Source organism: Phoca vitulina, unplaced genomic scaffold, assembly GCF_004348235.1.
Source record: "Phoca vitulina isolate PV1807 unplaced genomic scaffold, GSC_HSeal_1.0 scaffold40, whole genome shotgun sequence".
NCBI lineage: Eukaryota > Metazoa > Chordata > Mammalia > Carnivora > Phocidae > Phoca > Phoca vitulina.
The window spans coordinates 12,874,589-12,891,426 of record NW_022589743.1 but is presented as its reverse complement, the minus strand read 5'-3'; the positions used below and the strand labels follow the sequence as shown (position 1 = coordinate 12,891,426).

The following is a 16,838-nucleotide window of genomic DNA, read 5'->3' as shown; positions in this document are numbered from 1 at the left end:
TGTTGAGTTTGATAAGTTCTTTATCGATTTTGGATACTAGCCCTTTATCTGATATGTCATTTGCAAATATCTTCTCCCATTCTGTCGGTTGTCTTTTGGTTTTGTTGACTGTTTCCTTTGCTGTGCAAAAGCTTTTTATCTTGATGAAGTCCCAATAGTTCATTTTTGCCCTCGCTTCCCTTGCACCCTGTCCCAATTCTTTCTAGTCTTCTTCCCAACATCCCTCCCAAATATGGGCCTGACACATACTGACTGTTTTCTCCATTTCCTAAAATTTCCCTCGACAACATGGCTTGGGTCCCCATCCCCAAACACTTGGATCAGGGCCAGATCACCTGGTCCAAATTCCCCAGACTGATTCTTTTCCCACTCTCTAAATCTCTACCATTCCAGCAGAGGGAAAGCCCAGGGTAAGTGTATAGAATGACTGAGAATTTACATGGCCATGATAATCACTGAATTCAATAAAGTGATTACTTCTGGAATTAGAGGGAGGTGGGATCAGACCAGGGACAGGCTATGGGGGCTTCAACTATATAAGTGATAATTTATTTCTGAAGATGTGTACATAAGCATTCATTATTCTTTATACCTTTTTGTAATTCTGAAATGTTTCCATTAAAAATTTCAGAAGTAGAGGTACTCAGCTTTTACCTTAGTGGAAGGCCTGCAGATGGATCTGGGATAGAGACAGCATTGGCTGATGGACTCTTGAAGCTAGGGGGAATTCAATCAAAATGTTCAGCAAAAACAGTGTAGTGATAGGCAAAAGAATTTAGAGAAGTGAAGATGCTTAAGGGACCTATGAGACAACACCAAGTAGAATAACATTCACACTATAGGGGTCCCAGAAGAAAAAGAGAAAGAGGATGGGGCAGAAAAGTTATTTGAAGAAATAATGGATGAAAACTTCCCTAACCTGGGGAAGAAAACAGATAGCCAGGTCCAGAAACACAGAGAGTTTCAAATCAGATGAACCCAAAGAGATCCACAACAAGACACATTATAGTTGAAATGTTAAAAGTTAAAGAATCTTAAAAACAGCAAGAGAAAAACAACTTATTATGTACAAAGGAAACCCCATAAGAATATCAGCTGATTTTTCAGCAAAAACTTTGCAGGCCAGAAGGAAGTGGCATGATATATTTAAAGTGCTGAAAGGAACAAAAAAAACTTCCAACCAAGAATACTCTACTTGGTAAGGTTATCATTAATAATTGAAGGACAGATAAAGAATTTTCCAGATAAGCAAAAGCTAAAGGAATTCATCACCATTAAACCAACCTTACAAAAAATGTTAAAGGGACTTCCTTAAGCTGAAAAGAAAATGCACTAATTAATAACAAAGAAATATATGAAAATAAAAATCTCACTGGTAAAGATAAATATATAGTAAACATAGTAGATTAACAAGTTATAAAGCTGGTATGAAGGTTAAAGGACTAGAGTATTAAAATTAAATATAATTACAATAATTAGTTAAGGAATACACAAAATAAAAAGATGTAAAATATGACAAAAAACAAAATGTTGCAGGGGCAAAAATGTAGTTTTTAGAATGCATTAATTTAAATTGTTATTAACTTAAAGTAGGCTGTTATATGAATAGGTTGTTGTATGTGAACCTCATGGTAACCACAAAGCAAAACCCTATAGCAAATACATGAATCTAAACATGACACTAAAAAAAGGCATCAAACCACAAGGGAAGAGAGAAAGAGAAGAAGAAAGTAACAGAAAGGAACTACAAAAACAGCCAGAAAACAATTGGCAAAATGGCAATAAATACAAACTAATCAATAATTATTTTAAGTATAAATGGACTAATATCTAGGGGCACCTGGGTGACTCAGTCGCTAAGCTTCTGCCTTCGGCTCAGGTCATGATCCCAGGGTCCTGGGATCAAGCCCCACATCGGGCTCGCTGCTCGGCGGGAAGCCTGCTTCTCCCTCTCCCACTCCCCCGCTTGTGTTCCCTCTCTTGCTGTGTCTCTCTCTGTCAAATAAATAAATAAAAATCTTAAAAAAAAATTTTTTTTAAATGGACTAACATCTCCAATCAAAAGACACAGAGTGGCTTAATGGATTAAAAAAAAGCAAGATTCATCTTTATGTTGTCTAAAAGAAACTCACTTCAGATCTAAGGACACACAGACGGCAAGTAAAGGGATGGAAAAATATATTCCATGCAAATGGAAACCAAAGAAAGCTGGTATAGCTATACTTTTTTCCAGACAAGATAGGCTTTAAAACAAAGACTGTAATGAAAGACAAAAGAGGTATTACATAATAAAGGGGTCAATCCAATAAGAGGATATATAACATTTGTAAATATTTATGCATCTAACATAGGATACCTAAATATATAAAGCAAATATTAACAGACCTAAAGAGAGAAACACACAATAATACAGTAAGGGATTTTACTATTATTTTACAATGATAATAAGAGACTTTAATACCCCATTACGTCAATGGATAGATCATCCAGACAAAAAAAATCAATAAAAAACATTGGCCTTAAATGACGCATTAGACTAGATGGACTTAATTGATATATACAGAACGTTCCATCCAAAAACAAGAGAATACATTCTTCTCAAGTGCACATGGAACATTCTCCAGCACAAATCACATGTTAGGCCACAAAACAAGTCTCACAATTTAACAGTGAAATCATATCAAGCATCTTCTCCAACCACAATGGTATGAAACTAGAAATCAATTACAAAAAGCAAATGGGAAAAATCACAAATATGTGGAGGTTAAAAACATGCTACTGAACAACCAATGAGTCAATGAAGAAATCAAAGGGGAAATCAAAAACTAACTTGGGACAAATGAAAATGGAAATACAACAACCCCAAATCTATGGGATGCAGCAAAAGCAGTTCTAAGAGGGAAGTTCATAGCAATACAGGCCTACTGCCAAAAACAAGAAAAACCTCAAATAAACAATCTAACTTTATACTTAAAGGAACTAGAAGAACAAATGAAGCTCAAAGTTAGTAGAAGGAAAGAAATAATAGGGGCGCCTGGGTGGTTCAGATGGTTAAGCATCTGCCTTTGGCTCAGGTCATGATCCCAAGGTCCTGGGATTGAGCCCCGCATCCGGCTCCCTGCTTGGCAGGGAGCCTGCTTCTCCCTCTCCCTCTTCCTCTACTGTTCCCCCTGCTTGTGCTCTCACGCTCTCCATCAAATAAATAAATAGAATCTTAAAAAAGAAAGAAAGAATAAAGATCAGGGGTGCCTAGCAGGCTCAGTCTGAAGAGTATATGACTCTTGATCTTGGGGTTGTGGGTTCAAGCCCCACACTGGGTGTAGAGATTACTTAAAAATAAAATCTTGGGGTGCCTGGGTGGCTCAGTCGGTTAAGCATCTGCCTTTGGCTCAGGTCATAATCTCGGGGTCTTGAGATCGAGCCCCACATTGGGCTTCCTGCACAGCAGGGAGCCTGCTCCTCCCTCTCCTCCCTGCTTGTGTTCACTGTTGCTATCTCTGTCTCTCTCTCTCTCAAATAAATAAATAAAATCTTTAAAAAAAATCTTAAAAAAAATAATAAAGATCAGAGTGGAAATAAATGAAATAGGTACACACACACAAAAGAAGAAAGAAAGAAAGAAAAGATTAATGAAATTAAGAGTTGGTTCTTTGGAAATATGACCCAAATTGACACATCTTTCTTTAAACTCACCAAGAAAAAAAGAGAGTCGTGAGTATGAGTCCCACATTGGGTGTAGAGATTACTTTTTAAAAAATTAAATAAATAAATAAATAAATAAATTAATAAAAAATAATCATGAAGAAATAGAAAATCTGAATAGACCAATTACTAGTAAGGAAAGTTATTAAAAAAAATTTTTTTTTAGGATTTTATTTCTTTATTTTTTTTAAAGGTTTTTATTTATTTATTTGAGAGAGAGAGCACAGAGGGAGAGGGAGAGGTAGAAGCAGACTCCCCGCTGAGCAGAGAGCCTGATGTGAGGCTGGATTCCAGGACCCTGAGATCATGACCCAAGCCAAAGGCAGACGCTTAACCAACTGAGCCACCCAGGCACCCCAGAATTTTTTTTTTTTTTTTTTGAGAGAGCAAGATAGAACAAGAGAGAGCACAAAGGGTGGGAAGCGGTAGAGGTAGAGGGAGAAACAGACTCCCTGCTGAGTGGGGAGCCCAACCCAGGTCTCAATCCCAGGACCCTGAGATCATGACCTGAGCCGAAAGCAGACGCCTAACCAACTGAGCCACCAAAGTGTCCCAACTAGTAAGGAAATTTAATCAGTAATCAAAACCTCCCAATAAGCAGAAGTTCAGGACTAGATGGCTTCACTGGTGAATTCTACCAAACATTCAAAGGTTTATTACCTATCCTTCTCAAACTCTTCCAAAAAACTGAAGAGAACAAAATGCTTCCAAACTCATTTTATGATGCCGACATTACCCTGATACCAAAACAAGACAAAGACACCACAAAAAAGAAATGTACAGACCAATATCCCTGATGAATATAGATGCAAAAATCCTCAACAAAATATTAACAAACTAAATTCAACAATACATTAAAAGAATCATACGCCATGATCAAGTAGGATTTATTTCAGGCATGCAAGAGTGGTTCAACATCTGCAAATCAATCAGTGTGATACATCACATTAACAAAAGGAAGGACAGAATTACATGATCATCTCAATAGATGCAGAAAAAATATCTGACAAAGTTCAACATCCATTTATGATAAAAACTTTCAACAAAGTGGCTATAGAGGAAATATACCTCAACATAATAAAGGCCATATGACAAATGCACTGCTAACACATCATATTCAACAGTGAAAAGCTGAAAACTTTTTGTCTAAGACCAGGAACAAGATAAAGATGCTCACTCTCACCAATTTTATTCAACATAGTATTGGAAGTCCTAGCCACAGAAATCAGGCAAGGTAAAGAAAAACATCTAAATTGAAAAGGAAGAAGCAAAACTGTTATTACTGCAGATGACATCAAAATATATATGGAAAACCCTAAAGATTCCACCAAAAAACTCTTAGAATAAGAATAAGAATAGAATTAAAGTTTCAGGATGCAAAATCAACATACAGAAATCTGTGTGTTTCTATACACTAATAACAAACTCCCAGAAAAAGAAATCAAGAATACAATCTCATATACAATTACATTTAAAGAATACCTATGAATAAATTTAATCAAAGAGGTTAAAAATCTGTACTCTGAAAACTATAAAACACTGATGAAAGAAGTTGAAGACAATGCAAATAAATGGAAAGAAATACCATGCTCAGGACTGAAATACTTAGTTATTAAAATGTCCATAATACCCAAAGCAATCTACAGATTCAATGAAATCTCTATCAAATTCCAATGGCATTTTTCACAGAAGTAGAATAAATAATTCTAAAATTTGTATGGAACCAGGAAAGACCCCAAACAGCCAAAGAAATCTTGGGAAAGAAGAACAAAGCTGGAAGTATCATGCTCCCTGATTTCAAAACACTATTACAAAGCTATAGTAATAAAGACAGTATGGTATTGGCATAAAAACAGGTACAAAGATCAATGGAACAGACTAAGAGAGCCCAGAAATAAGCACACAAATATATGGTCAATTAACTTATGACAAAAGAGCCAAGAATATACAACAGGGAAAGGATAATCGCTTTAATAAATAGTGTTGGGAAAACTGGACAGCCACAAGCAAAAGAATGAAACTAGAGCACTACCTTACACCATACACAAAAATTAACTCAAAATGGATTAAAGACCTAAATGTAAGAACTAAAACCATAAAACTCCTAGAAGAAAACATAGGCAGTAAGCTCCTTGACATCAGTCTTGGCATTAAATTTTTGGATCTGTCTCCAAAGCAAAAACAACAAAAGAAAAAATAAACAAGTGGAACTACATCAAACTAAAAAGCTTTTGCAAACAAAGGAAACCATCACTAAAATGAAAAACAAAACAAAATTCCAACCTATGAGAGAACATATTTGCAAATCATATATTCAATAAGGTGTTAATATCCAAAATATATAAAGAACTCACATAACACAAGAGCAAACAAACAAACCCATTAAAAAATGGGCAGAGCATCCAAATAGACATTTTTTTCAAAGAAGACATATAGTTGGCCAACAGACATGTGAAAAGATGTTCAACATCACTGATTATCATGGCAATGCAAATCAAAACCATGATGAGATAGCAACTCACACCTGTTAGGATGGCTATTATCAAAAAGACAAGATATAACAAGTGTTGTTGAAGATGTGGAGAAAGGGAACCTTCATACACTGTTAGTGGGAATATAAATTGGTACAACCACTGCGGAAAACAGTTTGAAATTTCCTCAAAAAATTAAAAATAGAACTACCATATGATCCAGGTATTCCACTTCTGGGTACTTACCTGAAGAAAACAAAAACACTATTTCAAAAAAATATTTGCACTTCTATGTTCATTGCAGCATTACTCACAGAAGCCAAGATGGAAACAACCAGTGTTCATCAATGGACAAATGGATAAAGAAGATGTAAATATATGCAATGGGATACTACTCAGCCATAAAAAAAGAAGGAAATCTTGCTATTTGTGACAACATGAATGGATCTTATGGGTATTATGCTAAGTGAAATAAGTCAGAGAAAGACAAACACCGTATGATTTCACTTATGTGTGGAATTAAAAAAAACCAAATGAACAAGCAAAATAAAAGTCATAGATACAGAGAACAGATTTGTGGTTATCAGAGCAAAAGGGGTTAGGGGATGGGTGAAATGGGTGAAGCGGGTGACAGATGCTAACTAGACTTATTGTGGTGATCACTTTGTAGTATATACAGATATCCTATTATTATGTTGTATACCTGACACTAATATAATGTTATATACCAATTTATAAAAATGTTCAGCAGAGAGAGGACAGAGGGGCAGTGGAGGGCTTCTGGGTTCAGAGACAATATCTTAGATTACAAGTCTGTAAGCTCAGTTTGACTGACTATGAAAGCCTATGAATCTATTGTGCTTACTGATGAAAAGCCTCAAAATAGGCAATTTCCAGTTTAATAGTTTATTTCTTAGTCTGTTATCTGGAACTGGGAACAAGTTTTTCTATAGAAATAATGTTACAAATGGTACCTCTGCCCCAGGGTCGGCCCACAAAAGCTTATGGAACCCTAATGTACATAAAACATTGTACTAATAATACTAAAGACCCTGACCACTATTTATAAAAGTGTTTCTGTGGGAAAGTGCATTTAGAGTTTTAATGCCGATAACACATATTCCTCAGCCCTGTAATTTCTCTGGACTCTTGACCTATTCCCACAGTGCTGATTCTTATCAGAATGGTTCCATATGTGGTAGAGGGCAGATTAGTTGCTTGCTTTCTGTTGCTACAGGATTCAAGCTGGAGTTCCAAGGAATTCAACTCCACAGAGATGATCCCAGCCCTACCATGTGGTCTAAGTTTAGCCTCCCAAGCACGATAGGGAGCCTCTTATCACAAGCTGATACTTCAACTCTGTCACATTAGGGACTTCATTTGCATATTTCTGGGACTTCAGGGAAGATGAACAGGAGTCCTCATCTCATGAGGGAAATGCTATGGGAGACTTTGGGACTAGTACAATCCCTGAAACTCTGGGAAAGGAGATAAGCTTGGGACAACCTTTGAATCGAGGATAGCATGATCAAGAATTCACCCCGAAGGCTGGTTAAAATAAGATGAAAAATGTTCTTAGATTAAGACACTAGTTGCTTTGGCAGGAGGAAATATTCCTGAGTGGGATACAGAGGAGTACACTCAAACACTCTCACCTGGAGGGCTCCCTTGGAGAACTGAAAATTGAAAGATCCACACGGTGTTTGGGGGACCTAAAGAGAGAACTATCATTTCTCCATAGGCAAAATGTCTTGCCTGTTGGCTGTAAAAATCATAAATGTAGGAAGCCTTCTCACTACTTCCAGAATCCTAGCCACAGTGGTGGAGGACAATGAACATTTGGTGGTCCTGATGACCAGAAGAAGTGGTGAGGTTTCCAAATACGACCCTAAAGAGCTGCAGAAGCCACTGAAAAAGAAAGTGAATCCCTGGGATCAGGACTAGAACAGCTTTGGAAAGTGGGGCTTAGAGCCCTAGTACCACACAAGGCTTATTTTGAAGGTAATAGAATTCAGACTGGGAAACTGCCTTATCTATACTCTTGCTGAGATTATAAATCAAACTGCCTTGTTCTCCCAGAGTCAGGGAATTAGGTAAACAGACTCTCCTGGGGGTGAACCTTGCATGACGTGACCTAGACACTGAAAATCCAGTTGACACCCAGCAGCTGTGCCCTCAGACTGTCAAGGACTTCTGGCCATCTAAACCTTTAGAGATGTCCTGGTTGCCATCCTTCTCTAAGCAGACTCCCCAGCTTTCCCTTTAGTTCCATCAGCTACATGCTATCCTCCTAAAACATTTATTTTCTACTCAAGTTTTTCAGAGTCTGTTTCTGTTGTGAACAGTTGAGGAATTCTAACTCATTGGCAGAATGTTGACAGATCAGGGCAAATCTGCCACTACAACTTGTAAAGCAAGTAATAAATCCACTGACAGCATAGTTATAGCATGCTATCCCCCGCAGTAGAAAAATGATGATTCATATCATTGAGATGTAATGGGCTCAACTTTCACCTGAGAAGGCAAAAGTGGGTGGGTACAGGAAAGAAAATAATGTTTTTACTTAAACTTTAACAGGTGTGGGTTGCTATTACCCCAGGAGCAGGTCACCAATTCTTAGCTCTGCACTGTTCTATTAACATGATGGCATAATATATATGATGGCTGTATTCAATAGTAGCCATGGTTTTATCTCATTTATTTACATAAATAAACATACTGATATCAATGGAAAGATTTTTAGGAAAACAGGCAAACTGCAACACCATTCCCTTATTTAAAAGGACTGAATTAAGGTTCGATGTTAGATTAAAAATAACAACTGAGACAAATGGGTCTGGAAGTGTGTCTGCTTAATTAAACCAAACAGTTGGCCAAATAAAGTGAAGTATGTTTCAACTCAACCAGTTGGCATTTTCTATTTGCTCCATGATTAGCAGGCTGTGTGGCTGGGCTTGTCTGAAAAAGAGCAGACTTTATCCCTTCATACCTGGTCCCAAAAGATGCCATCCACACCACCAGATGGTCTGTGGACCTCAGTCGATGGTGTAGCCTGGTTTCCTTAGGCATAGGAAAGGATGTTTCACATTCCAGTGGAGTGCAGATTTGTGGTTCAGATTGAAGCAGTGATGGACTCAGGGGTTCAAGCAGCTTTCTCTGGTCTAGCTGGTTTCTCTCCCACTTGACACAAGGACACTGCAGTGTAGATAGAAACTAGGGACCTTCAAGGTACATACTGTCTCTGGATTTCTGGCTCTGACTAGAGGCGCCTGTGACCCAACCATGACCTGGAAAACCCATTCCTTCTCCCCATTGTCATATTGCTGTTGTCATTATAGCCAATGCCTCCTCCTGCCTCCACCCCAACCCCCAACCAAACCCTATCTTATCCGTGATCTCCGTTTCCAGAATTCTGGTTGCACACAAGACCTTCCGGGACATGTTTTTAGAAACAGAAATATAGAAGCCTCCCTGCTATGTGAGTGGAGCAACACAATAGATCTGATGCCATGTGATGATCCTTCATGTATACTCCCTTCAGAGTTAGAGTGAGAAATCTTCACCAGGGATAACTGATCCCCTCCCTTTGTGACAGTTTTATCAGCCTTTCTACCTTGTTCATCTTAGTCCCACTGCCCTTTGTAATAAAGAATAGGGAATTCTTGATTCGTAGAATTATGACAACTTCTACAGGTCTTCCATCTGCTCCTACTGATCTCTGAATTCTATAGCACAAGTCTTTACAAAATAAAAACATCAAGGAGCCTACAACTTCTCCCATATCTGGAAGGAAAATGAAAGAAAGACTGCCTTATTATTGGGTAAGTCTAAATACATGGCATTGCCAGTTGCCTATGCAGTGTCTCAGTCATTTAATGAAGAGCACTTTGTATGAATTCCTGGAGGTCATGCTCTGTCTGCACAACTTCTGAGATGCTTCCCCGATCTAACATGAGCCCACAAGCCAGGGTCCTTGACCACTAGCAGGAGCACCACTACAGGCCAACTCCAAGAATTGTGTTAGAGATCCCCATGGCTGTTCTACCCAGCCAGGTTCACCAAAGGCATTTGAATTATTCCTGGGTTCTCACAGGCCTCTTCCTTTACTGGACCAAAATTAAAATCCTCAAAAGGAAGAAAAAGTTTCCCCTTAGATCCAGAGTTAAAGCATTCTAGCAGTTAAGACTTGCTTTTCTCTTTCCCAACTTTGACTTACCTGACCCAAACAGCTCTACACCATTGAAACCAATGCCTTTAACAGTGCAGTGGGGGACATATTGCCCCAAGATAATAGAGCCATGACCCTGGCAACAATCAGTCCCTGTGGAGGAAGCTGGCTTGGTTGATATAAACTACCTTATTTAATAATGAGAATCATTTATCATCATGGCTACCTTAGAGGTTTGAAGACATCAAACTAGATACAAGTAAACAGTGTCCTGTGACAGTGCTCTTAGGCCACTAAAGCCTGGAAAAGTTGAGATAGACTCAGGTTAGCCCCTTTCTTTGAGTGTTTTTTTAAGTTTTATTTATTTAAGTAATCTCTACACTCAAAGTGGGGCTCAACTCATGACCCCAAGATCAAGAGTCACATGCTCTTCTGACTGAGCTAGCCAGGTGCCCCTGATTTTAATATCCACTACAAACGAGGGCACCTGGGTGGCTCAGTCGGTTAAGCCTCTGTCTTCCACTCAGGTCATGATTCCAGGGTCCTGGGATGGAGTCCTGGGTCAGGCTCCCTACTCTGCAGAGAGTCTGCCCCCCCCCCGCCCCCGCTCGTGTGCTTAGGAGCTCTCTCTCTCTCTCTCAAATAAATAAATAAAATCTTAAAACAAAATCAATTACAAACGAGGTAGTGAAATGGCCAGGTGGGTTCCCTATTTCAAAGTACCAGGGAGTAGAGGAAATATCTCTACTCTTGGAAATTCTTCTGTGGCTACAACTAACAAGGCAATCCAATGTCTGAGGTTCATGGTGCCTAGCCACAGGCACCTAGTACCAGGAGTAAGTCAGGGAGACTCTGAACACTATGAAACCCCTTCATCAGGACCAGTGGCTATATTTTACAAGTAAGGAGCCCTGTCACAACACTTTGTCTTATTATTAAGATACACTGATTCTCACCTCATATCACACCTCAAAAGGAAATCCTGCTAATTTAAAGCATTAAATGTAAGATAAAATCTTAAAATACTAGAAGAAAATGTGACGAATATTCATCTTGTCTATTAGATAAGGAAAAATCCCTGTAATTATTAAATCAAGAGATGAAAGACCCAAATAAATTAAAAGTAAATTCAACTACATAAAAAATTTTCTCTGTAACAAGATACCATAATAAAAACAATACCGGTGATACGACAAAAGGTTAATATACTTTAAAATCCTTATGTTGCATCTAAATAAACTCATAAGAAAACAGTGATCCAAATTTTAGAAAAATAGTTAAAAAAAGAAATGAACAGATGATTCACAACAGACGAAATACAAATGGCTAAAAAATACAAAAAAGCTACAGTTTTATTAGTATTATTTATCAAAGACATTACCATTAAGTAAGATAATGTTCAATGCTGGTGAAATTGCAGAGAGAAATGCAGATTTGACCAAATTTTCTGTAAAACAATTTGATCTTATGTATTAAGAGTCTTTTTTTTTTTTTAAGATTTTATATATTTAAAAGAGCACAAGCAGAGAGGAGGGCAGAGGGAGAGTGAGAAGCAGGCTCCACTCTCAGCGGGGAGCCTGACATGGGGCTCGATCCCAGGACCCTGAGATCATGACCTGAGCCGAAGGCAGCCACTTAACCGACTGAGCCACCCAGGTGCCCTGAGAGTCTTAAAATGCTCAGGGTCTTTGAACCAACAACTTTATTTTTAGGAATAGTTTCTAAGGAAATAATCAGAAATGTGAACACAGTTTTATGCCCCAAAGATATTTATCATAGTATAATTTACAGTTGAAAACAACCTAAATATCCCATTGTAGTGAAAATGTTAATTTATGGTAAATCCATACAAAATTCAGGGCTCCCACATGCAGTCATTAGAAATAATTTTGTTACATAGAGCTACTCGTGAAATGATGGAAGGTGTAAAAGAATACCAAATTGAATACACTCATAAAAGATATATTAAAATTATATTAAAAGACCAATTAAAATTGTGAAAGTATAAATCATTTTTTGTTTTACTCTTTATACTTTTCTATATTTTGCATATTTTTGAAGCCCAGTAAAGGATATTTTTTAAATTGCCTCTGGATTTCTGACTGATAGTGCTTTCTTTTTTTACTACAACTTTATACCATAATGAGTTCTCCTTTTTCTTTTTTTAAAACACTTCTTAAAAAAGATTTTATTTATTTATCTGAGAGAGAGAGAGCGCATGTGCGCGTGTGCACAGGCACGAGCGGGGAGAGGGGCAAAGGGAGAGGGAGAGAGAATCTTAAGCAGACTCCACGCTGAGCGTGGAGCCCAGCATATGGCTTGATCCCACGACCCCAGGATCATGACCTGAGCCGAAATCAAGAGTTGGACGCTCAACCAACTGAGCCACCCAGGAGCCCCTCTTCTATTTTTTTTTTTAAGTACTTTTTTCATATGGGTTAGACAACTTTTTTTTTTTTTTTTTAAGTAGGCTCTACCCCCAACATGGGGCTTGAACTCATGATCCTGAGATCAAGAGTTGTATGCTCTACCTTCTGAACCAGCCAGGCGACCCCACAATGAGTTTTCTGGTGGTGCTCAAAGAACTGCAGCTTAGATAATAACTGACAAGTACATTTTACATATTAGATAATTACATATTAAGTAAGTTTGTGCTTTAATATACATTATCTTGGAGCATGATTGAGTTAATCGGTAAAGACTGAAATAAACTTACAGTGTAGTCTGAACTGATTTGATACTTTCAGCAGACCCCTCCCATATGGCAGCCTAGATGCTTTGTCAAAGATTCCTGTCTTCTGCTAACTTTGTCTTGAGTCATATCTCGCAGCTCTATCTTTATCTTGCTCTTGATCTTGCCTGACTTTTGTATAGATTCTTCAACTCAAAGCAGGTTCTCAATCTCCCCTCTCGTCTAGATGTTTTAACAGTTCCCTGCTTCTCCAGTCTGTTCTCTTTGAGACATGGTGGTTTGAAACTTCAACTCAGATGAAGCCCATGTAGAGATTTCGTCAGGCTCTGGGTTTTCTTGGACTCTCACTTGTCCCAGGTTTCCAGGGCTCCTACCTGGCATGGCACTTCCGATAGGCCAGTAAGGCACATGCATTCCTTTATTGGCCTTCTTTTCTTTCCCTCTCTCAGCTTGCTCTCCAAGAACAGACTCCTTGGCCAGTGAAGTTGCCTGGGCCAGCTTCCCATCTTGACATCTGGCACCCTCCTGTGGCCATGGATGGGTGTGCCAGGGCCAGCAGTGAATTTCAGAGCTAGGTCCTCTGGAGCATCCCCCAGGCTTGCTGGTGCCTGTCAGTGACAGTTAAAAGGAGCTGGGCAACCTTTACTTCTGCCTGGTTCCTTGCAATTCACCTTCTGCAACTTGCCTACAGAGAAATTCACCAAAGGCCCCACCTTCCTTTTTCCTATAAATGTATCTGTATCAAGATACGCTAAGATCTACATTCTCAAAGGAAAAGCCTTTTCTGGTTTTGTACTTGGCAGGGAAGTAATAATAAGTACTAACTTAAATGAGTGCCAGATGCTGAGCTAATGCTTTATACCCATTATCACATTCAATCTTCACAACAATGCTGGGAGATAGTCACTTATCTTTAATCTCCATTTTACAGAGGAGGATATAGAGGCTTAGATGGGTTACATAGAAGTCAGGGTAAACTTAAAAATCAAGATCTCCCTGCTAGTTGATGGCTAAGTTTGGATTCAAAACCAGCCATGTGACTTGGGGCCCATATTTCCTAATCACTAAGCCATACAGTCAGTGTAGAAAATTGGGATGCTCAGAGCCCATGTTTTCTATAATGCAAACAAAGATAGTCTGTAACAAGAAGAAAGAATAAAAAAATAGAAAGAAGCTGAGAATAGAGGTAGAGGTAGGGTCCTAACAGGGCTTAAGATCTGGGTTCCAGTTGTTTCTGAAGCTCAGGAACATCCATGTCCTTTTCCAAACCTGGTTGTTTCATCAGATACTTAAGACCTTCCAATAAACTCCCCCTTCTAGTTCCGTTTGATGTGCTTTCTGCCACTCACAAAGCAGAAGTCCTACTAAAACAGGAAACTGAAGACAGTCTAGGTATTAATACTCAGAGCAGCATTAGTGATAAATTATCTCATCCATGCCAGGTTCTTTTGATTGCAAGAAACAAAGATTGAGTCAATTTACTAGAGCCAAGTTACTCATTACTAAGAGACAAACCAAAAGAAGGGTTTATAGAAAAAAAAAAAAAACATATGTGCACTAAAACCCGAGTAAACTGAACCACAAGGCCTCAGGAAGAGTTGAAACTGCATCAGTAGCACTCAGGAATAGCCACCCCCTCACCTCTCAGGGCTTTTTGGCTTCTCAGGGAATCAGCACCACTCTCTCTCTGGACCAGCCTTCTCAAATTACTCATCTTACAACTGGCTGCAAAAGTAGCACTCTAGCTCCTGTACTTCTATGGCCCTCCAGTTCCAGCACATACCAAAACTGTAGTGCCCCTTTGTGTCTCTTATTACAGGTTTCCAAGAGAGAAGATTTGACTTCTGCTTTTCTTTTTAGACCAAAGTACAGGAGGCATAAGTCATGGGTTATAGTTTATGATCAGGTGTCCAGTTACCTGTGGTCATGGTCATGTGGCCTGCTGCCCACTCAGTACGGTCAATGGGTAGGGATTTTACTAGAAAGGGATGTGAGCAGGCCAGTAATTGGCATCTCTAATCAAGCCTACTTAAATGTAATTTGAACTCTTGCCAGTAAAAAAAAAAATTAAACACGATGCAAAGACCCATTCCCTAAAGACCCTCTCTAATTATCTCAAGTTGGCAAGAGAGTTCACCTTCTGGTGTTTGTAGGCTTGTGTGCTATCCTCTACCTCAAAGAGCACCTTCTTCAAGTTCCCAGTCCCACCTGCACCTGCCCTAAACACTCTGCATTGAGCTAGACTACTCCACTCACTTGGGAGTCTATTAATTTTTTTCTCCCCTTAACCACACTAAAGATTTTGCTTAGTAAAGCATTTTGAAGATTTAGAAAGTGACTGTTCAGTCTGCTTAGGATTTATATACCAAACAGATGTGCCAAGAAGTCATAGGAATCAAACTGCTGTTCTGTGAGTAGAATAATATATTAACTTGCCTTTTAGCAGTTTCGATTACACAGCTGTACAAATTGCAATGGAGTCTTCATAGCTAAAGTTGCTTTTAGCAAAAGCACATCACTTCTTCAGGATGGAAGTTTTACCATAGCAGGCATCTTGAGGGGCATGCATCCTTGTAAAATACTTCTCATTATTTGAGAGAAAATCATCTAGGAAATTGAGATATGGTAGTACTTAACTTACCTTGAGAAATACTCTGCTTTTCATCATAATAGCTGCACTGGATATTATTTCATGATGAAACTAAGGAGTTCCTAAATAATGGTACCATCATCTTACACTTTTAGTCTTTCTGAGCCTCAGTTTTCTCAACTGTTAAATCACGATATCAGTACCCATCTTATAAGGTTGTTGTAAGGAGACAATGAAAGCTTTATAAATAGCTTAACAAGCTGCCAACCATAATAAATGATCAATAAATGTTAGTTACCATAATTATTACATTTTGTTTCTCACCTTAGCAAATTAAAATGTATTTTTTAGCATAGTTTCTCATTTTATCCTTTCAACCTATGGGTAGGTATGGTGCTGAGTATATCCCCATTTCATAGTACAATTAACAGAAACAGTAAATAATTTAGGGTAAGTAATTTTTTCTAAGATAACACAGACAATAATTCACATCTTTGACTTCTATTTTTTTTTCCATGTCAGATGGGTCATGCATGGAGGTCATAACAAGGTTTGAGGGAACCACATGTCACACAACGGTGTGAACACCCAATCATCAAGCTTATGAACTACAAAAGGATCCCACATCTGTGACTTCTAATTGAATGTTCCTTCTGCACAGAACTTAAGTTCTGTGACAGGGACTTTAGTGAAAGGAGAAGGCAAATATTATACTAAAGGAAGAATCCTCCACAACTTTCATCCAAGAATTGTTACTCAGCTAGAAATGTGTAAACCTCTACTTCTGGCAGCCCGGAAAGCTAGATAACCTAAGGGCCCATTAGCTATGAGACCATTAAATCCTGATTTGAATCAAAACTAATATGCACTTTAAAGTTTTGCTGGATTTTGATGAAAGGGGTCAAAAAAAAAAAAAAAAAAAGCGAGCTCAAACAAGATCAGGGAGCAGTAAGCAAACATAAAAGCCAGAGTTGTCATGGGCAAGCGCCAGTACCAGTCCAGGACAAGGAGCCTGAGCTTGGAGGCACACTGCAAGGTGTGGAAATCACACCTGAGATTCCTTCCTGCTTTGAGCCTGGTTCTGCAAGAGGAACTTCAGAGATACCTGATCGGTTGCATCTCAGATCTCCTCTCAGAATCAAATGCAAGTACTCTCTAGAGTAAAGCAACTCCCAATTTGGTCTCTGGGATTTCCACAAATTAAGTTCAAGAAAA

General features: G+C 38.5%; 1 non-coding gene across 1 annotated transcript; it reads right to left on the bottom strand.

Annotated features, from left to right (window-relative positions):
* Nucleotides 1–16,139: 16,139 nt before the first annotated feature.
* Nucleotides 16,140–16,243, bottom strand: LOC116647791. The gene has a single exon (XR_004302394.1). It is a non-coding gene; the product is annotated as a small nucleolar RNA U13 (small nucleolar RNA).
* Nucleotides 16,244–16,838: the final 595 nt, after the last annotated feature.